Source organism: Apaloderma vittatum, unplaced genomic scaffold (assembly GCF_000703405.1).
Source record: "Apaloderma vittatum isolate BGI_N311 unplaced genomic scaffold, ASM70340v1 scaffold163, whole genome shotgun sequence".
NCBI classification, from domain to species: Eukaryota; Metazoa; Chordata; class Aves; order Trogoniformes; family Trogonidae; genus Apaloderma; species Apaloderma vittatum.
The window spans coordinates 15,682-20,908 of NW_009706189.1; positions in this window are offsets into that span (position 1 = coordinate 15,682).

Consider the following 5,227-nt stretch of genomic DNA (forward strand, 5'->3'; position numbering starts at 1 on the left):
GAGGTATAGGTGTTAGATATTTCTACGGCAGTTGTCCTATCACCGCTTCCTCTGCACAAGTACTGCCCCACTCTTTGCCAGTTTTTTCCTTTCTCCTTTTCCAGTTGCAAAAGCCTTGAGACATTATGTTCTTGGAGGGCAGCAGCTGCAGGACTCAACCGTATTTGTCCCTATTCAGCAAAAATTCAGCAAATACGAATTCATGTCCTGAGCTAGCTCCGTTTGATGCCCCCATGTTTGCTTCCAGGTGTCTTATTGTAGGAGGGCAGAGTTCATTCCCAGTTGAAAACTTAGGTTCACACTGTCAAGACTGCTTAAATCTATAAACAGTTCCAGCATCTTGTCTTTAGCCTGTCTTTAGTGTTCAGTGGCATGAGAGCTCAAGAGCAGCCTAAAATGCAAAATGCTCCATGGCGCTTATTCTGTCCATCATTTGTCTTTGCTTCAGCCCACAATGACCACCCTATAGTTCCTTCCTACACATACCATCTAGCAAAGAATCCAAACAGACTGGTATTCTGGGATGGCTCTGGTGGGTTTAAGCCATGCTTGAAGTATCCATGTCTGTCCCATTGCAGTGCTTGAAGGGCATGTTTAAAAACGTGACATGCCAGCTCTTGAAAGTCACCTCCTGAATGTAGACTTGCATCCAAGCAGTTCAGGCTGTGGCTGTAAGCCACACAAAGCTCACAAGGGGATTTCTACAGTCTGAGGGGGTGAGCAAGTGCTTCTGTACGCGGGAGCTGTGGTGGCATTTGCATGTCCTTGGCCACCCGGTTAACTGATCAGGATGTCTATACCTTCCTTGTCATTGCTTATGCCTCTGACTCAAGCAGCACACTGAGCAACCAAAGGTGGCTCTGAGGACCAAGAAAAGAATAAACACTGGGCACTGCAGGGTAGGCAAAGAGAAGAAGGAGATAAACATTGGATTTCAGCGTGAAAGAGAAGGATGTACAGATGACAGAAATTACAGTGTCAGGAGGCAGGGTACCTGGGAGCAGCATGGATGCGTCACCTCAAAGAACAGGTGATGTGGACAGACTGCAAGAGACATGATGGTTCTTAGGGCAAGGAGCAGAAGAAATGCTTGGGCAGGTAGGTTCGTGCATCGGGGTGGCAGAGTGCGATGGTTCAAAAGGCTGCTGGAACATAACCATTCCTTAGTAGCCATTCTGTGCTTTGGGAAGTGAGTTTAGACACCACCAAGGTGTCTTTTGTTTAGAGGGAAGTGTGAAATGTGTTTTTAAAATGAAATAAATGCAGCCAGAATGTCCTCAGGGGGCAGTGGCAACTGGATCTAGTGTTTTTTCCATGAGAGCTAGCGGTTCTGGTGCACGTGCCATCAAGGGCAGGTCAAGGCAGAGGCCATACTCAAAGGAGGTCTGTGATTTGGTGCTTCCTCTGCAGCCTCTTTCAGTGTGCTCCTGTAAGGCCTTAATTGGAACTGAAAACTGCAGCTCCTTTGCAAAACTCCTGAGGGAGAAGGGGAACAGCATTGCCTCGTGCCCTCATGGGGATGATTTCCTTCCTCCTTTTCCCCCATGTGACAGAAGCAGGGAAATTAATATTCCAGCCCATTGAGCCTGCTTGGTGAATCTGGCACAGCGTTATTTAAGATGACTGAGATTTAGATTTTTTTTTTAAATTGATTCCAGTTATCTCAGCATTTGAAAAACCTTGAAGATCATGTTATGTTCACAGGCACAGTTAATTTGTTTGTTGCAGGGACCCCAGTCATAAAATGTGTATGTCCAAAGCCATTCTGGAATGAAGACTTAAGCTATTTAAGCAAGCCTACATGTGAGTAAATAACGTTCACCCTCCTGGTGCCCAAAAAGTATCCAGGCAGAGCCCAGACAGCCGAAGCTTTCAGCACAACACTGCCCTCTGGAGCCTTCTGAATCATTCTCATCGGAAAGCAAACAAAGGACGTTAAGGAGAAAAACAGAAAAAGGCCTTGGTCTCCCTTGTAAAAATAAATAGCTCAGTGCAATGAGTAATGAAAGCAGCTATACTGCAAAAGCAATGGAAATATAAAGACACTCATCCCCTTAACAAATAGCAACAAATGTTTTTGAGCATTGAATGGAAAGCGGGAAGAAAGTGAGAATTTTAAAGAGAACTGGAAAGAATGACATACAATAACAAAAATGCTTTTTAATTTTGCTTAAAGGTGTTGGTGGCATTCTAACAAAGAAAAATCAACAAGCTATTGGGGAGGAAAAAAATATTCGCTCTCTCAAAAATCTATTTTAGATGCAGATCTTTTCTGCTATGCGTCCTTTCACATTGTGATAGTGTTTGTGTCAACGCAAAGATGATATGTTACCTTGTGCTGTCAAGAGCTTACCAAAATAAACCTCATCAACAAAGCATTAAATAATAATATCACCTTTCCCCTGAAGTTTTTATATTCTCTGTGATGTACTTATGCATATTTTTAAAAGAACTTAAATTATTGATTCCCTCCTTCCATCAAACCTGTCTAACCAGTGAAGTGTATATAGAATACAGTCCTGTACCAAGATCTGTTAAAGAACAACACTTAATTGAAAGCATGGACTTGTTAGAAGTGAATTTCCTGAGTTTATGAAGGACCTAATCTTGCAGATACAACCTATAACCAGTAACAACTCATCATTGCTGTTATTCTCAGTAATATGCATGCACAGAATTGAATTCAAGGATGCAATAACCACATGCCAATATCTCTCTGCCCAGTATTTTTCTGTTAAAGTGAATGATGGAAAAGCTGAGGTTAGAAGGGACCTCTGGAGATCATCTAGTCCAAATACCTGCTCAAAGAAGGGTCAGGACCACACACAGTCAGATTTTGAGTGCTTCCAAGAATGGAGGATCCACAACGTTTTTCTTGGGCAGCCTGTTCCAGTGTTTGACAACTGTCAAATAAAGAAGTTTTTTTTCTTATTTTTAAGTGGTATTTCCTGGTTTTCAGTTTGTACCCACTGCCTCTCATCCTGTCACTGGGATGAGTCTGACTCCCTCTTCTTTACATCCCTGATCAGGGGTGTGTATGCACTGATAAGATCCCTTCTTAAGCAGTCCCAGCTAAGCAGTTGCAGCTCTCTCAACCTCTCCCCATATGCCAAGTGATCCAAGCCCTTAATTACCTTTGTGGCCTTTTGTTGGAGTCTCTTTGGTATATCTATGTCTCTTTCATAGGAGGGAGTCCAGAGCTGGACCCAGCACTCCAGATGTATCACGCCAGCGCTGAGCAGAAGGGAAGGATCACTTCCCTCGACCTGCTGGCAATGCCACTCCTAGAGCAGCCTCGGATGCTGTTGGCCTTCTTTGCCACAGGCTTTTATTGCTGATCCATGTTCACTTTGGGGTCCACGAGGATCCCAAGGCCCTTTTTTGGCAAAACAGCTTTCCAGCCAGTCAGTCCTCAGCCAGTGCTGCTGCCTGGGGCTCTTCCTCCTGAGAGGAATTCATAGTGCAATTCAATATTATCAGGACAGTAGCTGCCAATGTTTGAAAAGACCTGAAATAATGACTTGGGAATAAATGACTTGTGTTACTGTAGTTGAAAGAAAGGTTATTTGAATACCAGTAGACTAGGGGGAATGGATTGCAACAAACAGAAATGGCAAGACAAGGGAAGCAGTCGTCCCCTGGTGAGCGAATGTCTGATCATAGAATTCCTGAATGATTCACTCAGGGCTTGATCTAGTGCCTGTTTCAGCCGGTGAGAGCTTCCCCATGGTTTTGGGGAGGGGCTGAATGAAGCCGAAATGTATCACAGAAGGAAAGATAGCGTAACTTTTTTTCTATCCTGCTAATAATAAGCATTCAGCAAGGTAAGCTTCTAGAAATAATGGGAAATTCTGAAGAGATTGCATAAGCTGAATTTAGAATACTAAAAATGTAAAAATGTCAAGAGCATTAGTAGTCTCAGCTTCAGTGAGATAAGCAATTGTTTAGCTGCAAACAATTATGTACAGAAGTTTTTTCAGAACTGGTACATATATGGGAAAGGATATTCAAAGTAAATAATAACGCAGAAATTCTACTGTTCTCTATTGCTCAAGGAGTAAAAACTAGCTTGGCACTACAGGATTTAAATTCATGTGTCTTAGGCGGTTGATTGCAAGTAGTGAAGAAAGAGAAATGATTATACATTTTAACCTATGAAGCTAGTTGTGAAATACTGATGCCAACACTGCACTATATAATGGAGCTAATAATAATTAGCAGGTTTCATCCTTAGTGCAGATGAGCAAGTTTAATAACATGTTTGAATTTCACTTCAGATCCAAATGGATAGCATGGGTCAGCTTGGTTGATCTGCATATGCATATATCAAAAACACTTTTAAATCTGCTTTTCCTGTGACAAACTGTGAGTTTCCTCAATACTTTATTTTGTAAAATTTATGACACAGGAGCTGGAATTCAAATACCTTTTCATCTTCATAGAATACAAGTTGGAATACAAAGTTTGTGGAGCACATGGTGAGGTAAGAGATAGGACCTGAATTTAGGGTCATGGATTAGGGCTGCTTTTGAAAGATAATTTATGAAGCCAAATGGTCCCTTCATTCCTGTTCTAAACCAGAAGCAGATCAGAGAGCTCTGAGGTCTTTAGTTTTGCTTCATTAGAAAATCTAAATTTCTTATACAACATTCAAAAGTTTACTTCTTTCACTCTTTCATTAATAATTAATCTTAAAACTCTAGATGGGAGCTCTTCTCTTTCCAAGGTGAAGAGCTCTTCTCTACTCATGCTCACTGTGCACAGCACTTTATATTCAGTATAGATACACTGAAAAAAGTTTAAACTTCTGTACTTCTGAGTGTCCTTCCAGATAAGATCACTAAAGTAGAAACCAGTGATCAGAAATCACTGCAGGACTTACTTTGTTTCTTCCTATTGTTTATACAACTGTCTCTTATCATCCAGATGCATTTTGGTAGATGCTAGCTTTTTTACTTGAGAGCTTTAGCATTTTTTGTGGTTTGGATACCTTCAGATACAAAATCTTTAAAATATCCCTTTCTAGTTTTGGATAGTCAAATGTGTCTTAAGTCATGCTTTCTCAATGATAGCATGGTTATCATTGTCTAAAGGAATCGAAGGTCTTGTCCTCAAGGATATCAGTTTAAGTCTAGCTCTGTGTATGTATTTAGCTAACTCAGAGGCCATGATGTGGCTCATAGTGATTAATAACTATGTTCTCCAGAAGCTGGCATCTTCATCAAGG